General features: G+C 44.4%; 2 long non-coding RNA genes across 2 annotated transcripts in view; one reads left to right on the forward strand and one right to left on the reverse strand.

The window, feature by feature from the left end:
- The window catches only part of LOC138849406 (uncharacterized), a 305173-nt gene that overhangs the window by 35559 nt on the left and 244058 nt on the right, over positions 1 to 25556 (reverse strand). The window lies entirely within an intron of this gene.
- LOC138849509 (uncharacterized) lies at positions 1936 to 5029 on the forward strand. Its single transcript, XR_011388401.1, has 2 exons — positions 1936 to 2126; positions 4721 to 5029. It is a non-coding gene; the product is annotated as an uncharacterized LOC138849509 (long non-coding RNA).

Consider the following 25556-nt stretch of genomic DNA (forward strand, 5'->3'; position numbering starts at 1 on the left):
CAGAGCTATGTATATTCTCTGAATCCCACTGTGGATAAGCACTTGGTCTGACTTGAACTTCTTGCTGGCGTCATTTTTGTTCCATTATGGAGAAAACAACTCCATTTTGCTCATTCTATAGGTACTTCATATTTGCAAACATCAATGACCATAAAATATCTAAGCTATCAAGACATGTTGTCTTCACAGCACTATGCTTTACGTTCTATACTACGTAATGTAGGAGATAACTTTTTTAAAGATTTATTTTATTTATTTGAAAGAGTTACAGTAAGAGAGCGAGAGATAGAGAGAGAAAGAGAGAGACCTTCCATTCAGTGGTTCACTCCCAAAATGGTGGGGTCTGGGCCAGGTCAAAGCCAGGAGCCTGGAGCTTCTTCTTGTCTCCCTCATGGGTGCAGGAGCCCAAGCACTTGAGCCATCCTCGGCTGCTTACCCAGGCCATCAGCAGAGAGCTGGATCCAGAAGTGGAGCAGCTAGGGCTCCAACCAGCACCCATGTGCAATGGTGGCACTGCAGGCAGAGAGAGAACCCACTACACCACTGTTCTGGCCCCAGATGAAAATTTTTAGATTTCTATCTCCATCACATGTAGAGAGGCAATCCTTATTTTTTTTTTAAGTTTTATTTATTTATTTATTTATTTACTTACTTACTTATTTAAAAGGCAGAGATAGAGAATGAGAGAAAGAGATTGATCTTCCATCCACTACACTAGTTCACTCCCAAAATGGCCAGGGTCACTCCCAGGGTCTGGGCCAGGATGAAGCCAGGACCCAGGAGCTTCTTCCAGATCTCCCATGTGTGTGTTAGGGGTCCAAGGACTTGGGCAATCTTCCACTGCTTTCCCAGTCTGATTAACAGACAGCCGAATCAAAAGTGGAGAAGCCGGGACTGGAACAGGTGCCCTGACAGGTTGCCTGCCTTGTAGGCAACAGCCTACCCTTCTGCATGCCACGATGCAGACCTCTATTGATGTCTTTCTAATTATAAATAAAGGGTCCATTGAAGTACAGCCATTTCATAAATATACAATATACAAAATAGAAATTCACTCATCTCATGCCTTAGAGATAATCACTGCTAATAACTCAGAGTATACATATTCAGTTGAGTTTTTCTACACATGCTGCAGTATTTTATTTTCATTTTCTTCTTTAAAAAAACAAAGATGGTGTCTAATTTTATATACTGTTCTTTCATATGTTTTCTCTCAGCAAATTTCTTGGAAATAGTACACTTTAGAAGGCTGATTCTATATTAGTATATATAGATTCTCATTCTTTGGAACAGTCCCTTATTAGCATAACATGTTCAGTAATTCCCACACTGAAAGCTGTTTGGGTTGCTTCCTTCCTTCTTTCAATGACGATCTATGCTGAAATGACTATTCTCGAACATTTATCTTTCCCAGTGTTTCTGGAGAATTAAGTCCTAAAAGGGGAGATTTGAGGCAGGCTCTGCTAGCGCTACATTTTTCACTCCCACCCATAGTGCCCGAGGCTGTGTCTTCCTCTGTACTCTCACCCACATTGATATTATCTTCCTTCCTCTCATCTTTGTGGGTGCCTAACTCTTATTATAATCAACAGGGGTGAGGAGAACAATAGATTCCTTTCCTCCTTTACAAATGGATTGGAAAGCAAATTCCCTAAGTGGTAAATGGGAGATTGAGCTCACCCAGGAGTCATTAGCATTTCTATAGTTCCTCTTTCTCAGCTAATTCAGTGTTCACTAACTCACATTTCCACACAAACAGAAATTTGACATTTGGGGAGAATTTGCAGGTCCTTTGGGGAGTGTGTGTTCTGCTGTTTTTAGCCTACTCTGGTGACCTGGAACCAGGTGGTTTCCTTTACAAGACATCCAGTCTTTGATGTTTAGTCACTTGTCACTTGAGAAGACTTTAGGGGGTGGGGTACGGAAATTTCCAACCTCTCTTTTTCCGTTTAGATTCAGGAGGTGCTGGGTGGGACATTTTTGTGTCTTTGGTCTTCAGGCATGGAAAGCTGATCATGCTCTCATTTTTGGCACACTAAAATTATTACTCCAGGCAAAGCTGTTTTCCTGTTTCATCTAGTGATTTTCTCGGACTCCCTTCACCAGTTTCAGTTCTGCTCTCAACTGTAAGTAATCACTTTAATGCACTGGATGTACATTCTAGAATGTTAAAGCAGCTTTGGAAAATATGTACTGTGGTATTTTTTGTGAATTTATGCATAAATTATGTATTCCAAATAAAAATCGTATGTTTAGTATGTCATTGACATTATGAAAATAAATGTGTACAAGTTGAATCATGGTATAGACTTTTCTGTTGCTCACCTTTTTTCCTCCAACACTCTTATTTGTGTGTTCTAGCTGTTGTCTACCTACCCTTGCGGGCCTGCTTCCTGGCAGGTTCTAAGAAAGGCAGCATAAGGAGCTGCAGCAAATAAAGAGGCTATGGGGAAAACTTCCCAAAGCCATGGCTACAGAAGCAGGGAAAACGGGTGTCTTTAAAGTCAGGGAGGAACGAATATATGGGAGGGTACGTTCTGGACATGGCATGTGGGGGTGGGCTCCTCACAGTTCAGAAAGAGGCATCAACAGGAGTGGCATGCTATGGAGATAAGGCTTAATGTCCTCCTAGTGAGAGATCTTAGCATTAAAATGAAGGAAAGGTGACCTTTGGATACCCTGGACTCATCTTTACCATTGTTGCTCCTGAAGTCAGGTCTGTACTGTACCTGTCAAGGGGGGCCGGGGTTTGCATCTCTCCCTGGTGTGTGATGCAAAACCTTCGGCTCTTGAAATGGAAATAAGTCACAATGAAGACTTTTGAACTGCACAGTGCATCAGCCAGCATCAAAGCCAGATGGCTGTGAGTGCATCACACATGATTTGCTACTGGTAACAGCTGCTTAGCACATCCGAGTACAGTTTCACCACGTTTTACTTATGCCTTACCCCAGCGATGGACAAGTATGTTGTGTCCAACATCACATCATGCTGTAACAAACAAGCCTGCAATGGACCACAACATAAAGGGGTCTTCAAAAAGTTTGCAGAAAATACGTGTTGTCTTTTAATTGCATTGTTCCATGAACTGTTTGAATCCCATTTGTACATGTTTTGAGTGAGAGTTTCTCCGGTGTCATGCCTAGGAGTTTGAGTGCTAGGACTGGGCAGTTGTTATTTTTTAACTTCTTACAGCGACAGTTTCTAAAGATAAAGAGAGGTCAGTATAGGGACACTGTGTGTTAAGTCACTGCCTACAATACTGGCATTTCATAGCAGTGCCGGTTCCAATGCCTGTTACTCCACTTCAGACCCAGCTTCCTGCTAATCTTCCAGCAGATAATGGCCCAAGTACTTGGGCTCCTGCCGCCTATGTGGGAGACCTAGATGGAATTCCTGGCTTCAGGTTTTGGCCTGGCCCAGCGCTAGCTGTTGTAGCCATTTGAGAAGCAATAGAAAACCTCTTTCTCTGTCTCTCTCTTTCTCTCTCCGTCATTCTGCCTTTCAAATAAATAATTTTTAACATAAAGAAAATAATATAATGAACCCTCACATGCCCATCTGTCAGTTTATAATGATCAATATTTGGCTATATTTCAGCAGGTTTACAAAAAAATTCTGATATTGTCATTCTACTACAAATATTTCCACGTGCATCTCAAATGCATAAGGATTTTTTTACATCATCTAAATACAAATGCCACCTGCTATTTCCCTGCTGTCATCTAATTCCAAGTCCATATTCAAGTTTCCTTGATCTCTCGGGGATAACTTTTGTAGGTTCTTCTTTCTTTCTTTCTTTTGTCTAAGTCAGGCCCTAAATAAAATGGTGTGTGGCATTTGGTTGCTGTTTCTCTTAGATTGTTAGATCTTTTAGGTCTCTTATTCTTTAATTTATACCTTCTCCCCTTTCTTGGTGTTATTGACCTTGTCAAGAAAGCAACTGAGCTTCCTGGTAGGGTGTAACATTTCTCAAGTGCTCAGCAAGATAACCTCTCTCAACTGACCTGAGACCATGACCATCTCCCAAAACTTGTCTGGGGGATAAGAGACCCCTGAAGTACATAGGAAACTGATCTCATCCAGGCCTGATCAGGGCCATCCCTTGGGTGCCCTCCTGGCTAGCAGGAGTCTTTGTTCACTCTCGTTTGTCGGCCCCATCATTCTTGGTCTCTGGGAGACCAGAGCCAACTCAAAATCCCTATAACAAAAGTGTCCTGAGCTCACTCCTCTGACCTCTGCGCTGCTCGCACCCCCGAGTGAGATCTACAGGCTGGAATGGACCCAGGTTCCACAGTGTTCATGGCGGCTTCTCTGCACTTACCCCTGCATCACATCAGGAGGCACGGAAGATCCATTTGTTCCCGGTTGTGGACAATAAATCGATCAGCAGGTTCAGACCATGACAACCCAATCTTTTCTCTTACGAAATTCCTCGTCAGCAAGTTTTCTAATGGTTTTGGCACTATTTCATTACAGGTTACAAATGGTCATTTAGCAGGAGGTTTTCAATGAAACCAACTTTCCCTTATCAACTGGGATAGATAATCTGCAATGCTGTTCATATGGGCAGACAAGATGTTTTTCTTTTTCTTGAATTATTAGCATTGATAACCTATCTAGCTCCACTAGCGACCAAAATGCTTTTGGATTAATTTGCTTTATTTGTATTTTGATGGTCAAAATTGTGATCTTGAAATTTTCTCATCTTTGGGGCCAGCGCTGTGGCTCAGCAGGTTAACGCCCTGGCCTGAAGCACCGGCATCCCATATGGGCGCCAGTTCTGGTCCCAGCTGCTCCACTTCCGATCCAGCTCTCTGCTGTGGCCTGGGAAAGCAGTGGAGGATGGCCTGGGTCCTCGGCTCCCTGCACCCACGTGGGAGACCCGGAGGAGGCACCTGGCTCCTCGCTTCAGATCAGCATGGCTCCGGCTGTTGCAGCCAACTGGAGAGTGAACCATCGGATGGAAGACCTCTCTCTCTGTAACTCTGACTTTCAAATAAATAAATAAATCTTTTAAAAAAAGAAATTTTTCTCATCTTTGGTAATAAAGTCCTTTAGCTTGGCTCAGTGTCCTTAAGACATGAACATATATTGGCTACTGATACCTTCTTTGACTTCCGGCCTACAGAGATAACCCAGGTTTATCTTGTTCATGGAATCAGTCATCCCTCCAAGCTTCTGGTTCATTTCAAAAAGAAACGGTATTGAGAAATCACCACCTGGGCTGCAAGAGTCGCCAGGGTTAAGGACTGGAGCTGCTTCAGGCCTTTCCAGGATACAAAGGCAGAAAGTACCCTCTTAGTAGGAAGAGGGGAAATTAGCATTGCTGTGCTCCACCTCTTTGATTTTATGTCTTTTTTCTTTTACTCTGATAATCTTGGTTCCTAACAACATTAACATAATGACTTATCTGGTCTCCCGGTCTGCGCACACAGAACACTTTCAAAATAGCTTCATCATAGCTGTCATTGCTTTCCTGCTACCCACATGGGAGACCTAGATTGAGTTCTCAGCTCTCAGTTTTAATACTACCCTCCCCTGTAGCAGTCTCTCTCTCCCCTTTCTCTCTCTCTCTCATAAATAAGTAAAACTAAAAACAACTTCACTGATATGGTGAATAACAGAAATTTATAGAACAAAATTTAAGATGTCTTTGTAGTCTTTTTGTCTACTTATCTTCTAAGAATATACAATCTATGTTGTATATAGTATGGCGGGTTAAACAACCACTTAGACTGCCCCAATCAGACACTGGAGTACTGGCTCCAGTCCTGGCTATTCTGATGTAGATCAGCTTCCTACTACTGCCTCCTGCAAGCAACAGAGGATGGCCCAAGTGCTTGGGCCCCTGCCACCATGTGGAGACCCAGATGGAGTTCCTGGCTTCGACCTGGCCCAACCCTGACTATTGCAGGCATTTGGGGAGTAAACCAGCAAATAGAATTGTCTCTCCCTCTCCCTCTCCCTCTCCCTCTCCCTCTCCCTTTCTCCCTCCCTCCCTTCCAAGTAGATGAAAATACACATTTTTAAAAATAATACACAATTTAGAAAATCTAAATTCATATGAAATATTTATGTTATTCTGCTGCATGTTTTTTCTGCAAAAGTCCAAATGGCAAATATTTTATGCTTTATGGGCCACCACTCTTCATGGCAACTATTGAACTATTATAAAAAGAAGCATCCGTATAGATAACATGGAGACCAAGGGACATGACTGTGCTCCAACAAAGCTTTGTCTACAAGACTGAGCAATTTGGTCCTACAGACTCTCAGGATGTCAATAACTTGATACAGCATTAGGTACATTTGTCTTATTCCTTTCTTAAAATTTGCAGGATTGGGAGCTGGCGCTGTAGTGCAGCGGGTTAACACCCTGGCCTGAAGCACCGGCATCCCATATGGGTACCAGCTCGAGACCCGGCTGCTCCACTTTCAATCCAGCTCTCTGCTATGGCCTGGGAAAGCAGTGGACGGTGGCCCAAGTCCTTGGGCCTCTGTACCCACGTGGGAGACTTGGAAGAAGCTCCTTGCTCCTGCCTTAGGAACAGTGCAGCTCCGGCCACTGCGGCCAACTGGGGAGTGAACCATCAGATGGAAGACCTCGCTGTCTCTCTCTGCCTCTCCTCTCTCTGTGTAAGTCTGAGTTTCAAACAAATAAATAATTCTTTAAATAAATTTGGCAGGATTTATTTTTTACTGTATTTCCACTTATGTATTTATTTATAGCATGTAAGGGTAAAAGTTGTCACTCCCCGTCTTCGTGGAGGAACGACACAAGACCCTGCCTAGGCTTCCTATCCGAGTCACGGCACCATTATGTCGCTCCCCGTCTTCGTGGAGGAGCGACACAGGACCCTGCGCTGTTCTTTTGTCTGCTCGGCCCTCCCCGGGTTTGCTGCTGGTTCTTCCCGGGTTGGCTACCGTCCCTTCCACCTCCGTGGAAGGGCGGTTCCCCCTGCCACTTTCCCCACTTCCGCAGGGGAGCGGCACACCGCCGGCCGGCTCTCTCGGGGGCTGCACAGGTGTTTCCCTTAGATGTTCCTGGTGCATGTTGTCTCTCTCCTCCTTTATAGTCCTCTTCCACCAATCCCAACTCTGCTACCCACACGCCGAGTACACTGCTCTACTCCAATCAGGAGCAGGATCAGCTCCTGCAGGTTATTGGTCGAACTGGAGGCAGCTGCGTAGAAGCTGTTCACTCCTCTCCCAGCGCCATATTGTGGGAGAGCAGATGCATAGAATAAGTCTTAATTCAAGTAACTTAGTCTAGGTCCGAGTTGCTCCCCACAAAAGTTATACCAAGTTTCTTGGCAGATTCTGATTTAGGTGATCTACATATCTGATTTTGAGGAAAATCACCACAGAAAAAGAACACAACCTCGAGGCGGGGGGGCGACAATTATATATCGTGAGTCAATTATTGGCTATGTACTGTCATTTGAAGGATACTGGAAAGATGCTGACCCCAGGCTTATTCTTGATATTTTTACCAGTTGTGACTTCTTTCTGTTATAATCCCTATCACATTCAGCAAAAAGCAAATGTTTGTTGGGTAGCCATTTGACAGCAGTAACCGTGAATTCCCTTGTCCATTTGTAGCAGAGACTGGCACACTTGAGTGAAAGAGACATGGAGCAAATGGCTAAAGCAACCAGGGAGTGTGGGCCCACAGAAGAGCAACGCGGCAACACTGAGTAACTGGAGGAGGTGGACAGCTAAAGGCACCAGGTGTTCTGGGGCAGTAGGGAGGAACCTGGCTCCCGCTGAAGGAGGCCCTTTGAAATCATAGATCATCCTGCTTTTCTTCCCTACAACTAAATGCCCAACACTTGGGCATGGTCTTGTCTGATTCATTTCCCCAGCATGGTATTTTAAAAGACAAGGTATCTACCAAGTGGGACACAAGACTACCCACACAAGCATCTTGTCCTCTTTAGGTTACTATGTGGGCTACTGTAAGCATTTGTGTTTTCAGCCCCCTCTTAGCACATGGCTGGCACAGACAGTGGGGAGACTGGGACAGGAGAAGGAGAAGAAAAGACCAAAATCTGAGGGAGGCACCAGAAGATGTAATCTCCTGTTCTCACGTTTGCCTGACTCTAGTATTGCTAGGCTACACCTTGCATTATGAACAATTAAAGCATATTCTAATATTCAGATTTAGTGTCCAGGTTCAAATGAACTTAGTGCCTAAAAATGAAGATGAAAAGTAAATGCTTACTGGAATTTTCTCAGAATGAGACACGAATGTGGAAGAAGACACTGTAACACGGAATTTTTAAAACATCATCTCTCGCAACTTTTAATAATCGTTTTATAAGATTTGTGAGAGCTGAAGTAGCTTCATTAAACAGCGTTCTGCCTTTGCAGCAACCCACACTGCGTTGAGTGCTGTCTGTATGCCTCCCTGCATGATCTTGGACAAGTCGAGTAACTGCTCTGAGCTCCAGCTTCCTCGGCCATAAAGCAACAGTGAAAATGTCAAGTCCTCAGGCTTGCTGTGTAAGGAGCCCCTAGTCCTCTATTAAACATTTATTGAATGCTGAGGGGACCACAAAGTGCCTTCCCCAAAATACGCCTCTTGGGCCCATAGATTGACATCATTTTGAGCAACTGAGAATCAACAGATACAGAGTGCAGCTTCTCTTGTCTGCCCCCAAGCCAGAAGGTTCTGAGAGAGAAGTATTTCCACAAGTCCTTTCTCTGGGGGAACTTTCAGTTCATAAAGGAGACGGGAAGGTTAGCACTAGGAAGAGTCCACACACAGAACCTTCCTAAAGTAACTCCTGCTTCCTTTCATTTCCCCACATACTCGCCTCCACGTAATTCGCTTCTAGAAACCCGGCCCCCCTTTCCTTTGCCTAATCACTCCTGCATAACTTCTTAACCTTTTTGAAAATGGTGTGTGAGTTTCTAAGCCTAAATGTTTCTGTGGATTTGCACTTCTTTTCTGTGTGTCTCTTTGTAAAAAATGAAATTAAATTGGTATGCTTTTTCTCTGATTCATCTATCATTTTCCAAATTAATTCTCAGTCCAACACATTGACCACAGAGTGCAAAGTTCTTCCTCTTCTACAATGTCCAGACTATCTATTAATGAGTGTCAAATACCACTAGGAATCCGGATCCGGAGTGAATCAGGTTAGTTTTCCTTCCTTTTGGGAAAGGATCTATTGGATACGAGAGCACTGAGTTCTCCCCGTCTCACTGGCTGTGCGGGAAGCCTCCCAAGACGGACGCAGCACAGCCGAATCCTTGGAAGGCTCTGCTTCCCCAGGCACTGAGAGCCAGGTGAGAGTGGTGCTGTTAGACAGAGCTCTCTGCACTCTGTGAGCCGCAAACGTCTTCAGCTCATAGCATGTCTGTGCTTTAGTGCCATTTTCTGGTTCCCTTCAGTCATTAGGGAGAAAAGATGGTATAAAAAGAATATAGGTGCTATGTCTGTCTCACACACAGACACACACACACACACACAGAGACACAAGCACCCACAGACACACTACAGACACACACACAGACACACACACACACACACACACCACTCAATATTCCCACCAACTGGAAAATTACTGTTAACATTTTGGTATGATTTGTTTCTCAGTCTCCTTTCTTTTCATTTTTTGGCACATGGTTAAGATCCTGTGACATATACAATTTTGCATCTTGCCTTTTCAACTTAACATTTTCAATCTAACATTTAAGAAATGTATTTGGAAATTTTTTTTAAATTTTAATTTGAAATTATGGAATCTTTTATAAAGTTCAAAAACTAATATAACCACTATGAACCTACTGCCAGGATTTACGAAGCATTAACATTTTGCTGTAATTTTCTTAAACCACTGGGAAAAAGTCACAAATATGGTTAATGTCCCTGTCCCTCTCCCCAAAGCCTATCACAGCCGCCCCTATGTAGGAGTCATTACTATCCTGAGACAGTATGACATATTCTTATGCCTATTTTTATTTTTTAAAGATTTATTTACTTATTTGAAAGAATGACAGAGAGATCTTCCATCTACTGGTTCACTCCACAGATGGCCACGACAGCCAGGGCAGGGCCAGGCTGAGGCCAGGAACCAGGAGCTCCATCCGATCTCCTACGTGGGTGACAGGGGTCCGAGTACTTGGGCCATCTTCCACTGTCTTCCCAGGTGCATTAACGGAAACTGAATTGGAAGCTGAGCAGCTGGGACTTGAACCAGTGCTCCACTGACAACTTTGCAAGACACAGCTTAACCCGCTGAGCCACAATACTCATCCATTACTTTTTAAAGATTTATTTATTTGTTGAAAGGCAGAGTTACAGAGAAAGAGGGAGAGACACAGGAAGACAGAAATCTTCCACTGGCTGCTTCACTTTCCAAATGACCACAACAGCCAGGGCATGGCCAGGCTGAAGCCAGGAGTCAGGAGCTTCTTCTAGCTCTTCCACACAGTGTCAGGAGCCCAGGAACTAGGGCCATCTTCTGCTGCTTTCTCAGACACATTAGCAGGGACCTGGATCAGAAGTAGAGCAGCCAGGACCAGACCCAGAGCCCATATGGGATGCTACTGCTGCAGGTGGCAGCTTAATCCACTGTGCCAAATGCCGGCCCCAATACTGGTCATTTTTATAAGTATTTATTTATTTATTTGTGAGGAAGAGAGACATACAGACAGACTGAATTTTTATCTATTGATTCACTCCCTGAATGCCTGCAATGCTGGGACAGGGCTAGGACTGAAGTTTGGAGGCAGATATTCAATCTAGAGTGGGTGACAGGACCCCAGTTACTCGAGCCATAGCCAAAACTGCTTCATAGGGTCTGCATTAGCAGGAAGTTGGAGTCAGGAGCACAGCTAGGACTGGAACACAGCCTCTCAAATACGGGACATGGACGTCTTAAGCAGCACCTTAATCGTGAGACTAAATGCTCATTCACAAGCCGACTTTTAACTTTTTTTAAGATTGACTTATTTATTTGAAAGTAAGAGTTACACAGAGAGAGGGAGAGACAGAGAGGTCTTTGTCTACAGGTTCACTTGCTAAATGGCTGCAATGGCCAGGCCTTGGCCAGGCTGAAACTAGGAGCTTCTTTCAGATCTCCCACATGGGTGATAGGGGCCCAAATACTGTGGTCATCTTCTGCTGCTTTCCTATACCTTTAGCAAGGAGCTGGCTCAGAACTGGAGCAGCCAGGATAGGAACTGGTGCCCATATAGGATACTGGCATCACAGGTGGTGGCTTTTCCGGCTATGCCAAAACACCAACCCCGTATTTTTAACTTTTGTCAAAATACGTCAATGTTTTCTGGGATCTTAAATTTTATGGAAATGGCATGACTTTGTGTATACCCTTTTGCATCTTATTGTTCAGCATTCAATATTAGGTTGTTTCATAAAGATACTCTTTTTCCAATTAATGGTAAAACTGGAAAGCAGCCCCTCTTGTTGCACGGGAAATGTTTTAGCTTTGTGAAGGCCCCATGTGTACAGCGTTTGACAGATGAAGTTAGGTGTTGATGTACAGCAACCCCAAAAACTGCTTGGAGGAGTTGCTGTAGAACCCCCTGAACTGGGTCTGCTCACTGGGTGCACAAAGTCGGTCCCTGACCTCCAGGTGATGGAAGGAAGGAGGTGAGTATTGCAGAGAGCAGAGCAAGGAGCTGAGAGCAGCTACCACTGAGCCCAAGGCTCCCCGAGGGGTCAGATGTGAGGGTTCTTGTAGATTGAAGCCAGGGCTGACAGGTGCGAGTTCAGCTCTCGTCCAAGTTCCTGCTTGGTTGATAGTACTCATGGCCTTCCTCTGATTGGCTGGTGATACCGTGATCTTTAGGGGGTGTCTATGATTGCCAAGTGCGGCTACATGCAGGTGGACCTGGAAATCCCCAAAAGGAACCCCTTGAGGCCATACTGACCACTTTGTCTATTGGAGAAGTGAGTGACCAGCCGTACCTTTCCCTCTATACAGGGTGTTAATTATAGTAAGTGTTGATTTGCTATCAAAAGGCGGGACAAGGACACTTGAAGCCAAGGGAGGGAGCTAGGAGAGTGGGGCCTGATGGTGGCTGACCTCTGCATTCAAGGCAGTTTTCAGGACTCCGGTTCAGTTGCACCACCCCATTGTTCAAACCCATTAACCGACAGCTGACTTGGAGACCATTCTGGGAGAAATGGCAACGAGTTCAAGACCACGTTCCTTTTAAGTTTCAAGTTGTACTTGCATATGGAGGTTGGAAAAGTACTCTTTGCCTCACTCATCTCAAGGTTCACAACTGGGAGCCTTCTGACTAAACCCAGTTAACAGAGGCAAAGCACAACGAACTCATTGAAGAACGGCTTGCTGTGTAACCGGAGCCTTCAGACACGAAGAAGTGAAACTCCAGGGAAAACCGAATTTCTATGGGCAGTCATGCTGAAGTGTGATTGGAGAATCAAAGTGTCTGATTTAATGCTAACAAGCCAGGGGAATGCAGCGGGGCCTGTTTGTTCAGACTCCTCTTGGCCTCCAGACACAGGTCGGCACACCACTTGAATGAGCCCCATGCCCTACTTTCAGTGGAGACAGGTCAGAGAATTATTTTATCATCTGCTCATGGGGCAAAGGCAGGAGAACACAGAGAGGCCTCCCTGCCTTTGTAGCTTTCTCAATTTCCTTCCATTTAAAAGTCCCCATTGTGAGTGATATTGTGTCCTGAGTCCCAACAGTTAAACACACTTAATGGACTACACTGGCCCTGGCAAAAACCGAGTGGGAGGAAGAAGCAACTGAAAACTCTGAATAAATCACTCAGAGAGTGGAGTAGGGGAGTTGAGACTCAGGTTCCTACGCAAAGCCCATTTCTTGTTTTGGACTAGAGGAGAGCTGGCTATGGAAACCACCTGAGAGGGAGTGAGCCCAAACTTCACTCAGTTCACTCAATTCAGGTGGCCCATGGACTCACAATAAGGGTGGAGTGGGCTTGCAAGTGTGTACGTATGGCAAGAGCTGGTGTGGGCAGCCCGCTCCCATTGTGATAACACTGTAGTGTGGCCAGTCTATGATGTAGTGGCCTGGCCTCCCGTGGCCAAGTACACCATGTGTCACGTCCCAGAACAGAGAGCATCTCAAAGAGCAACCAAGAACAGGGTTGTAGGCAGATGGACTAGACATGTTTTTCCTTTGCAAGGATCTTACTGGACAACCCCCTAAAGTAGTTGAAGGTGTTGCTACAGACCCCCCCAATCTGGGTCCACTCAGAGAAACACAGAGAAACCAATCACTGACGTCAGGGTAGTGGAAGAAAGGAGGTATTTATTGCAAAGCACACAGCAAGGAAGCAGGCAACTGCTGCTTCATTCCCCAAGGAGTCAGGGATGAAGGTTCTTGTAGATTGAAACTAGGGCTGAGCAGTGTGTGATGCTGTGTGATGATGCAAGCAGTATGCGATGTGTGAAGATACAAGTTCCTGGTAGGTCAGTGGTGCTCATGACCTTCCATCGATTGGTCAGTGACGTCATGTTCTTTAGGGAATTTATGATGTCCAGGTGGGCATCCGCTGGTCAGGGAGTGGGGGATTATGTGTAAGTGGCAGATACCTTCATCCCCAGACCTGGACTTTCCCTGCCTGGACCTGGAGTACCCTTGAACAAACCTCTCCAGACAATACTTGATACCTTGATAGGTTTCCATCTATCAAAGAAACAAATGACTTGAGTTGTGATTAGAACCTTGTCAGGCCAGTTGTATCACTCTCTCAAGTCAGTGAATTCCTTTAATAAGGGACAAGCAAGGACACCTTGGGCTAAGGGAGACAAATAAGAAATTGAGTCCTGCGTTGACATACTAGGGGTTCAGTTTCAAGGTGACAGGGCTGAACCTCTGGTGTACTTGGACTTACCTTGGGAATGGGATCTAAGAGTGAAGGATGGACTTAGGATGGACTTTCCTGTTATGTCTGTGCAGACAGACTTGACCACTTAGAGAAATGCAACCCATCCATACATTCTCCAAAGATCAGATGCAGGAATACTTTTAGCAGCATTGTCCCTGCAATCACCTTTGACTGAAGACTACTACAATGACTTTCCACATAGAGCGAATGGATCAATGGCCACAATTCCCCAGGACGAAATCCTCTACCCCACTGGGACTGAGCAATCCACAGCAAAAGGGATGGCCCTCACAGAGACGATACTGAGTGGAAGAAGCTACATGCAAAGTAACACAATGTAAGATGTCATTTCCATACAGTTCAAAACCAGACAAAACTAAGCCATGCTCTTAGAAGCTGGATGGCGATTTCTCTTGTCAGGGAGTAATGAGTGGAAAAGGATCAAAAGGAACTTCTAGCGCCCTGGAACTGTTGAGTTTCTTAATCTGGGTGTCGTTTGAAAAGGATATATTCAGGGGGCGGGCACAGTGGTTAACTTCCGTTGTGGGATCCCTCATCCCATATCAGAGTACGTGGCTCACATCCCAGCTCTTCCACTTCTGATCTAGCTTCCCGCTAGTGCACACCCTGAGAGGAGCAGGAGATGGCTCAAGCACTTGGATCTCTGCCACCCAGATGAAGGATCTAGATGGAGCTCCTGGCTCCTGGCTCCTGGCTCCAGCCTCTCCCAGCCCTGGCAGTTGCAGGCATTTAGGAAATGAACCAGATGATGGAAGATTTGTCTTTCTCTCTCTCATTCTCTTCCTGTGCCTTTAAAATAAAATACAAATCAATTTTTAAAATGAAAGATCATTCAATTTGTAAAAATTCATCAAGATTAGCATTTATGGTATGTCTAGTTTTCTGTACACATATGATAATTCAAAAAAAAGTTTTCATGGGCTGACACTGTGGTGGTGCCAGCATCTCATATGGAATCAAGGTCAAGTCCTGGCTGCTTCACTTCTGATCCATCTCCCTGCTAATGCACCTGGGAAAGCAGCAGAGGATGGCCAAAGTGCTTGGGCCCCCTCACTTCTGGCTTCAAATTAGCCCAGCTCCAGCCATTGCAGCCATTTGGGGGAGTGAACCAGCTGATGGAAGACCTCAAGACCTCTCTCCCTCCCTCCCTCTCTCCTTCCCTCCCTCCCTCCCTCCCTCTCTCTCTCTCTCTCTCTCTCTCTCACTACAGATAAATAAACAAATATTTAAAAAAAGAAAGAGAAATGAGTTTTAAGTAATTTAAGTGATTGTGTCTTGTATTTCAAGCTGGTGAAGTAAAAGCTTCACACGCATGATTGCTAAAGCCTTCCACGTCTCCGTGACAGCCTGCAGCCTCTGGCTGAAGATTCAGGATACACTTTCATGTTTTCACGTGATGCAGCTGCTTCTGATAACTTAACCAAATTCTAAATGCTCTCCCAAAGAACTGTGGTGACCTTGCTCCTTCTCCACACACCTTCCTCAGCCTTCTCTGCAGTCTTACGTGAAAAATACTGGAGACTCCTTCCCAGAAATGGGCAAGTGTGTATGGAAAGGGGGCAGTCTGTAACCGCAGAATGTGACACTTCAGGCAAACTGACAGATCTGAGAGCAAATGACCCCCGCCACTCACACCCTCCCCAGCTCCAGCCCTTAGCATTATCACAGCTGTATTTAGCAGCCTGAGGTTTTCCTCATTCAGGTCTTTGTGTGTTTTCGAAGCCTTGTGTTATTGCTACAAAAGAGAAGCCAATAACCTTGCTCCCAGCACAGAGGCCCTGCTGTCTATGGGACACTGAGTTCCTGTTGCAAACCTTCATTTTCTTCTGGGCGTACTGGACCCTGGTTCTTGCCTCTCAGGTCTTCTCTGCCTTTTTAGATTACTTAATTATTTTCAATTTAACTTTGTCCTGCCAACAACTTCAACTTTTTCCATTAAATTCCTGTTGTCTAAACATCTCTATGTCAATACCTCTCTAAAAGATTTTAAACCCAGTCAAAAGCATTTCTTTGATTGCAGAGGGAAATATTTCCTACTCCAATACAACGTAGGTCAAGTGGCAATGTGCAGTGCCCATCTGGGTGCTTTGCTTGCTTTGAATCATTCTATAACATGTACTGACATACAAAAATTGCTACACATTGCTAGGAAAACTAAGCCATAGTAATATCCTTTGTACTTTACTTCTTCTTAATTTATATATTTGAAAAGCAGAGCAAGAGATATATCCTCCAGCTACCAATTAACTCTCATGCCTGCAGCAGCCAGACATAGGCCAGGCCAAAGCTAGGACCTGGGAACTCAAGAACTTGAGCCATCACCTGCTGTCTCCAAGAGTATGCATCAGCAAGAAGCTAGATCAGGTACTGGAACTCAGACACCCTGATATGGGATGCAGGAATCTTTTTTTTTTTTTTGTAAAGATTTATTTTGAAGTCATAGTTAGACAGAGAGAATCTTCACTCCCCATATAGGCTCAACTGCCAGGGCTGGGCTAGGCCAAAGCCAGGAGCCAAAAACCTCATCCACATCTCCCACATGTGTGGCAGGGGCTTAAACACTTGGCCATCTTCTGCAGCTTGTCCCAGGCCATTAGCAGGGAGCTGGACCAGAATTAGAGCAGCTGGGACATGCACTAGCACTCACACGGGATGCTGGTGTTGCAGGCAATGGCTTATCCTGCTGTGCCAAACCTGCAGCCCCATGGGATGTAGGCATCTTAACCACTGCTCCACCACTCTGCCCAGCACCACTCCCACCCTCTGCCTTCTTCTTTTAATGGTGCCTAACTTATTGCCTTACTCCTACATAGTGCCTGACACATAATACAAGCGTTCTTCAGATAGTGGAAAATTGAATTGAAAGCTGAGTTTAGGGGCCAGGATTGTGGCACAGAGGTTTAAGCCACCGCCTGTGATGTGGGCATCCCATATGGGTAGCAGTTCACGTTCCAGCTGCTCCACTTCCAATCCAGCTCCCTGCTAATGGCTGGAGCAAAGACAGGAGCCTCGGCCGTTTCAGGTTCTTGTCTCCCTGCCTTCTTTCAAGAGAGCAGTTCAGTCTCACATCCCGTACTGTTCCCCACCCCAGCCCCTGCATTCTTCCCCAGGTTTGGAAGCCAGTGGGCCAGCCTTGAACCTGTATGGAGAAGCTCATCTCTGCTTGCTGTCCCCCACACCCACCCCAGTCCACCAAAGATATAAAAAGGCCCAGCCTGCTGGGGTCTGGGCCTCTGCCACATGTTTGGTCTGTATATAGGCTGGCAGTTGGTCAACATCTTCAAATTTATCTTCTATGAATAAATTTGGTCTGGCTTGGTGCCGGCACTGTGGCGCAGTAGGTTAATCCTCTGCCTGCGGCACCAGCATCCCATATGGGTGCCATAGCTAGTCCCAGTTGCTCCTCTTCCAGTCCAGCTCTCTGCTGTGGCCTGGGAAAGCAGTAGAAGATGGCTCAAGTGCTTGGGCCCCCGCACCTGCATGGGAGACCAGGAGGAAGCTCCTGGCTCCTGGCTTTGGATTGGCATAGCTTCGGCCGTTGTGGCCATTTGGGGAATGAACCAACAGACGGAAGACCTTTCTCTCTGTCTCTCCCTCACATTGTCTGTAACTCCACCTGTCAAATAAAAAAACATAAATTTGGTCTGGCTGCAAATCATATTCTGTCTCCTCTCTGTTCTGCACCTCTTTTTCTTACATTTGGTGCCTGTGTGAGGCGGGGAGTAGAGGGCCCAGTCTCTGAGTAACAGCTGTGATCGCCACCCTTCCTCCAAACTTTCTTCTCCTTTCTGAACCCCTTCCCCTTTCTACCACCTCTGCCCACCCCGACCTTCTCTTTCCTACAACCTCCTTTTTCACTTCTGACCTTGACAGCCCTAAGAGGCACCTCTCCTGCACACCTTCTCACTCCCCTTTAATTCTCATTTCCCAATGAATTCACAGCCAGATCCTTGGCCAGATCTCATCACTGCATGCCCACATTGGACCTAATTGTCAACCCTTCAGATTGGTAAGAGAGGCCTCTGTCGCCGCAAGTGCACTGGGGCATCGCTTGTGACTGGCTCATCCTCCCTCATAGGGCCTGCGGTGTTTGGTTGGTTTCCCTCACTTGGGGAAACACGCATCCACCATAGCTAAGAATTGGGAGGCTGCAGTAAGCATGGGGATTCTCATTCTCTCCTCTGAGAGGACTCAGAACTTAGGTTCTTTTAACCTTATAACAGTTTGGGTAAGGTAGTCTTAATGTTTGACCTTACATAGAAGGACATAGCTTTCCTCATGGGCCTCATCTTATACCACAGGGAAAATACTGTCCTAACATGCCTGGGACCCAGATTTCTCTATCAGGCTACCGAAGATTAGAGATTGGATTGAGCACCCCCTTGGCTGACATTCCTAAAGGCTTCCTCTGTGTTCTGCTTTAACAGAGACCAGGAGAAAGAGGAGTGAGTGAGGCAGCAGGAGCAATGTAAGGATAGGTGGCAGACCAATTAATGGCTGCTTTACATGGTGATCTGCCAACAAGGCCAGTCCACCCCCAAATGGCACCTGTTTTCAATATGAGGAGTCGGGGAACTGGGCAAGCGGCTGTCAGCTTTATCAGCTCTGCCAAGAGCCAGGCCACTGGAAACAGAACTGTCCTAGGGGCTGAAGGACACCTGGGTCAAAACCACAGACCCTGTTGGCTCAAGGCTAAAAGCCCTTCCCTCTGCCCAGCTTCCAAAGTAACCACCACCATCAGGGGGACAGCCCAGGGTCAGTAACAACCCAGGCAGGGCTCGAAACTTGCTTTTAGAGATGCCACCTATGCAATACGAACCTCCTGTGCGGGCCAGCTCTCCTCCCCGGCCAGCCAGGTAATGGAAGTCAACAGGTACCTTCCCTAGGGAGGTTCACACCTCCCTTATGATGTCTCTTCCAGTACCACATGTGAGGAGATGGACAGGTCTGGACCTCACATATACCTGGCCAAGCCTTAATGCCCACCTGATTGTGACCAAGCCCCTTCTGTCAGCTCTGGTTGCCTCTCACTGGGAGGACTCCCTCCTGGTCTGGACAGCACCTTTCTTAGGTCCTCTAATAGTGACTCTGCCCTTAGTTTCCCTGCTCCACCCCTACTCAGCTGGAAGAACTCAGCTTCCAGACTCGCCCAAACCCCTGACAGCAGCCAGGACTTCCGTAAGCAGAGGGAGGAAACGAGGCAGCCCGAGACTAGAAGCAGGCCAGACTGACTCCACCCCACAGCCCCATGCCAGCTCATACACACTAAACAAAACAGGGGCGTTCTTTCTCCTTGGAAACCAGGAATACCGACAGGACTCCTGCTTTCCTATTTCCCTCGTGGTCCTCAGTGTGGCCATCTTGTCCACCATGGGCAATGTTTCCAATTTCTCCTTTTATCCTCGTAACCATCATGCTCCTATTCCTACCATGTATATAATTAACATACTTCAATAGGAGCATATGACTGCTGTATCCAAAGCCATCGTGCAGGAACAACACAAGACTGCTCTGCAATCAATCCAATCCAGAGTATAGACACCCCACCCCACATCAACATCCCATATCAGCAGGAAGTAGCCAGAAAGAAACCAGTGCCCCAGCGCCTCATCTATACTCAGAGTTAGGACTGCTGGAACAAGGGCAGGAGCCTCGGTCGTTTCAGGTTATTTTACTCCTGCCTTCTTTCAAGAGAGCAGTTCAGTCTCACACCCTGTACTGTTCCCCACCCCAGCCCCTGCATTCTTCCCCAGGTTTGGAAGCCAGTGGGCCAGCCTTGGAGAACCTGTATGGAGAAGCTCATCTCCATCTACTGGCCCACACCCACACCCCAACCCAGCCTGCTGGGGTCTGGGCTTCTGCCGGGTGTTTTCTGTATACACATTAGCAGCTGGACAACATCTGAGAGTTTATTTTCTCTGAAAAAATTCGGGCTGGCTGCGAGGTTGTATTCTGTCTCCTCTCTGTTCTGCACCTCTTTTTCTTACATTTGATGCCCCGTGTGAGGAGGCACCAATCTGCACCCTTCTTCTTACACTAGTGGCCTGGGAGAAGAAGAAGAGAAGATGGGCAAGTGTTTGATACCTGCCACCCACATGGGAGATCTGCATAAAGCTCCTGGCATCAACAAACAAGGAAATCTATCCGAAATGGATAGATTCCTGGAAACATACAACCTACCTAAATTGAACTATGACGAAATAGAAAACTTAAACAGAGCCATAACCAATCAGAAATTGAATCAGCAATAAAGGCCCTCCCAAAAAAGAAAAGCCCAGGGCCGGATGGATTCATTGCTGAATTTAAAGAAGAAATAACTCCAATTCTTTTTAAACTATTCAAAACAATTGAAAGAGAGGCAATTCTATAAAATTCTTTCTATGAAGCCAGCATCACCTTAATTCCTAAACCTGAAAAAGATGCAGCATTGAAAGAAAATTACAGACCAATTTCCCTGATGAACATAGATGCAAAAATCCTCAATAAAATTCTGGCCAATAGAATGCAACAACACATCAGAAAGATCATCCACCCAGACCAAGCAGGATTTATCCCTGGTATGTAGGGATGGTTCAATGTTCACAAATCAATGTGATACACCACATTAACAGACTGCAGAAGAAAAATCATATGATTATCTCAATAGATGCAGAGAAAGCATTTGATAAAATACAACACCGCTTCATGATGAAAACTCTAAGCAAACTGAGTATAGAAGGAACATTCCTCAATACAATCAAGGCAATTTATGAAAAACCCACGGCCAACATCCTATTGAATGGGGAAAAGTTGGAAGCATTTCCACTGAGATCTGGTACCAGACAGGGATGCCCACTCTCACCACTGCTATTCAATACAGTTCTGGAAGCTCTAGCCAGAGCTATTAGGCAAGAAAAAGAAATTAAAGGGATACAAATTGTGAAGGAAGAACTCAAACTATCCGTCTTTGCAGATGACTTGATTCTTTATTTAGGGGACCCAAAGAACTCTACTAAGAGACTATTGGAACTCATAGAAGAGTTTGGCAAAGTAGCAGGATATAAAATCAATGGACAAAAATCAACAGCCTTTGTATACACAGACCATGTTATGGCTGAGGAAGAACTTCTAAGATCAATCCCATTCACAATAGCTACAAAAAAAGTCAAATACCTTGGAATAAACTTAACCAAAGACATTAAAGATCTCTACAATGAAAATTTAAAAACTTTAAAGAGAGAAATAGAAGAGGATACCAAGAAATGGAAAAATCTTCCATGCTCATGGATTGGAAGAATCAATATCATCAAAATGTCCATTATCCCAAAAGCAATTTATAGATTCAATGCAATTCCAATCAAGATACCGAAGACCTTCTTCTCAGATCTAGAAAAAAATGATGCTTAAAATCATAGGGAGGTGCAGGAGACCTCGAATAGCTAAAGCAATCTTGTACAACAAAAACAAAGCCGGAGGCATCACAATACCAGAGTTCAAGACATACTACAGACCAATTGCTATCAAAACAGCATGGTACTGGTACAGAAACAGATGGATAGACCAATGGAACAGAAGAGAAACACCAGAAATCAATCCAAACATCTACAAACAACTTATATTTGACCAGGATCTAATAAAAATTCCTGGAGCAAGGACAGTCTATTCAATAAATGGTGCTGGGAAAACTGGATTTCCACGTGCAGAAGTATGAAGCAAGACCCCTACCTTACACCTTACACCTTATACAAAAATCCACTCAACATGGACTAAAGATCTAAATCCATGACTTGACACCATCAAATTATTAGAGAACATTGGAGAAACCCTGCAAGATATAGGCACAGGCAAAGACTTCTTGGAAAAGACCCCAGAGGCACAAAGCCAAAATTGACAATGGGATTACATAAAATTGAGAAGTTCCTGTACTGCAAAAGAAACAGTCAGGAAAGTGAAAAGGCAACCGACAGAATGGGAAAAAATATTTGCGAACTATGCTACAGATAAAGGGTTGATAACCAGAATCTACAAATAAATCAAGAAACTCCACAACAACAAAACAAACAACCCACTTAAGAGATGGGCCAAGGACCTCAATAGACATTTTTCAAAAGAGAAAATCCAAATGGCCAACAGGCACATGAAAAAATGTTCAGGATCACTAGCAATCAGGGAAATGCAAATCAAAACCACAATGAGGTTTCACCTCACCTTGGTTAGAATGGCTCACATACAGAAATCTACCAACAACAGATGCTGGAGAGGATGTGGGGAAAAAGGGACACTAACCCACTGTTGGTGGGAATGCAAAGTGGTAAAGTCACTATGTAAGGCAATCTGGAGATTCCTCAGAAACCTGAATATAGCCCTATCATACAACCCAGCCATCCCACTCCTTGGAATTTACCAAAGGAAAATTAAATTGGCAAATAAAAGAGCTATCTGCACCTCAATGTTTATTGCAGCTCAATTCACAATAGCTAAGACATGGAATCAACCCAAATGCCCATCAACAGTAGACTGGATAAAGAAATTATGGGATATGTACTCTATAGAATACTAGACAGTGGTAAAAAAAATGAAATCCGGTCATTTGCAACAAAATGGAGGAATCTGGAAAACATCATGCTGAGTGAAATAAGCCAGTCCCAATGGGACAAATATCATATGTTCTCCCTGATCTGTGACAACTGAGCACCTAAAAGGAAACCTATAGAAGTGAAACTGACACTATGAGAAACAATGACTTGATCAGCTCTTGTCGTGTCAAGGAACAGCTTACTATTTTATTCTTTTTAGTATTTTTTTTTTCTACTTAACACCATTGGTTGAACTCTTTAATTAACACACAATTATTCTTAGGTGTTTAAAGTTAATTGAAAATTGATCCCTGTTAAAAATAAGGGTGGGAATAAGAGAGGGAGGAGATATACAATTCAGCACATACTCACTCGGACTTGCCCTTAATGGTAGAGCTAGAAACGTGCCAGGGGGCTCCAAATCCCACTAAGTTGGCATGTACCAATGCCATCTTACTAGCTAAAGTGATCAGTTTAAGTTACAATTGATCAAAAAGATAGGATTAAGTGTCAAAGGGATCAGTGTCTGCTAATAATAATTGATAGAATTAAAAAGGAGAGAAGAACCCAACATGGGAAGCAGGATACACAGCAGACTCAGAATGGCAAATGCCCTAAACAGCACTCTGGCCTCAGAATCAGCCCTTAAGGCACACGGATCTGGCTAAAAAGCCCATGAGAGTTTCTCAGGCATGGAAAGCCAAGACATTGTTGCAAAAAAAAAAAAAAAATGACCTAAATGAAATATCTCTGTGAGTGAGATCCCAGTGGAAAGAACAGGCCATCAAAGAAGGAGGTACCTTTCTCTGAAGGGAGGAGAGAACTTACAGTTTGACTATGGCCTTGTCTAAATAAGATCAGAGCTTGTGAACTCAAGAGTCTTCCGTAGCCTTGGCAGCTCATGACAAGAGCCTCAGGTGATTAGTGACATCAAAAATAAGAGTGTCAATTGTTAAATCAGCAACAGGAGTCACTGTGCACTTTCTCCCCATGTAGGATCTCTGTCCTTAATGTGTTGTACTACACAAAATAACAGTAAAACTAATCTCCAAATAGTACTTTACACTTTGTGTGTCTGTGTGGGTGCAAACTGTTTAAATCTTTGCTTAGTATATACTAAGTAGATCTTCTGTATATAAAGACAATTAAAAATGAATCTTAAAAGAATGGGATGGGAGAGGGTATAGGAGATGGGATGGTTTGCAGGTGGGAGGGTGATTATGGTGGGGAAAAACCGCTATAATCTGAAAATTGTATTTTTGAAATTTATATTTATTAAATAAAAGTTTTCTTTAAAAAAAGCCAAAAAAAAAAAAATCTGGCATCTGCCTGGCTCAGGCCTGGACACTGTGGCCACCTGGGGAGTAAACCAGGGAGTAGAAAACCTCTCTCTCAGCCTCTCCCTCTCTCTCTGTTGCTTTGACCTTCAAATAAATGATTTTTTAACACTAAGTTTACTTTGGTGCAAAACAAAATTTAAATTCATGCATGGTCTTTTTCCATTGTACATATATTTCAGGAACATTATGAAGTACCCTGATAGATGTTTAATGGATGAGGGGAAAGAAAGGAGAGAGGGAAACCATGAGACAAAGCATCGAGCTGGAGTACAGCAGTGTTTTTCAGTTTCAAAACCAGCCTGTTTTACAGGAAACTTTGTAAAATCATTACTCTAAACAATAAAAGACTATCGGAAAATCCTGTGTGCTGCAGCCTCTCGTGATGTGTTTACACACGACAACACGTTGGAAATCCCCCTTCAGAGGTTTTATTGTTTCCAGTGTATTCCACGGACTCCTTTTAGTGTCATCTATCAATCCTTTTATTATGATCTGTGCACAATCTACAGGATACCATCCTTCAAACTTTGACAAATGTATCCTTAACTATACGTGATTCAGAGGCTGCCAATAAGAATCATTCTGTGCAAAGAGCTTCTCCACCCAGATATCAACTACATGAGTGCCTTGAAGGCTACACCAAGTTCAAGTATTAAAATACGTGCTCATAGGAAGTCAAGAGCATGGGATTCTATTACACCACGCATCCTGTGCCTTCCAGATGCATGTTGAGTTTTCCCATAAGGATGCTCCAATGGCTTACAAATAAAGCCACTCTAGGCAGTATGGCTGTAGTCAATGGGTGTAGTCAATGCAGTTCACATCGGGGGCCACACAACAGACACATTATGAGTGTTTCATCTGATCCTGGGATCCAACTGTATTCTGTATCATTGATTTAACACAGCAAAACAAAACACTGATCATCCTCTTCAAACTCAAGAGGAGTCTGCCATGTTTCATGAGGAGGAAGCAAGAGATGAGTAAAACCGGAGTTTGCAGGTATCAATCAGACAATAACAAAGGCAATCAGAACCTATACTATTGCAGGGAAAAGCATGAAGAGGTAGCCTGGCTGAGGCATCTGTAGTCACAAGGAGAAGGGGAAGTTTGTGGCCTCTCACCTAGTTGGATTTTTTTTTTTTTTTTTTTGTCACCAGATGGATACTCTACCCATTATTTCAATATGGGGATGCACTGACACCTAGTGGACAATCAGATGGTTGATTATGTAGGCCACAAATTACACAAATTAGTAAACTACCTAATAATGGCATTTGAGAAGAGTCAAAGTAAAATTTAAAGTATAATTATAAATATATATATTCTTTTTATTCATGGTTGAAGCTAGTGACACTTTTATTTAATATAATATCAAATGTTGAAGATTTTTCCCAATTTGACAATACCATCCCAAAGTCTTGTGAAATACCAATCCGTAAGTAGATGCCTACCAAAATTAGCAGTTTTATATGTAGATAAGGACAAGTAGCATAGAGCCGGAGACACCCAAAAGGTGGTCTGGAATGCTTTCCATTTTATGTCCTTGGAAAAAAATATCTTGGCCAACCAGTAAACACACAAAGCAGGTTCTAGATACTTGCCAAAAAGGACTTTGAGAATCTTGACTTTAAAAATTGCAAATGTCAGTACGATTGTCCCAGATACTGCTCTGAAAAGGGAAATGAGGGCATGCCAGGTCCAGAGAGAAGGTTCCTGCTGCATCGTTGAGCAAGAACAACTGTGACATAACTCTTACTTAGCTGGTGTATTGATT

This window comes from Oryctolagus cuniculus, chromosome 4 (genome assembly GCF_051225735.1).
Source record: "Oryctolagus cuniculus isolate XC-2025 breed Fujian yellow rabbit chromosome 4, ASM5122573v1, whole genome shotgun sequence".
In the NCBI taxonomy this organism is placed as follows: domain Eukaryota; kingdom Metazoa; phylum Chordata; class Mammalia; order Lagomorpha; family Leporidae; genus Oryctolagus; species Oryctolagus cuniculus.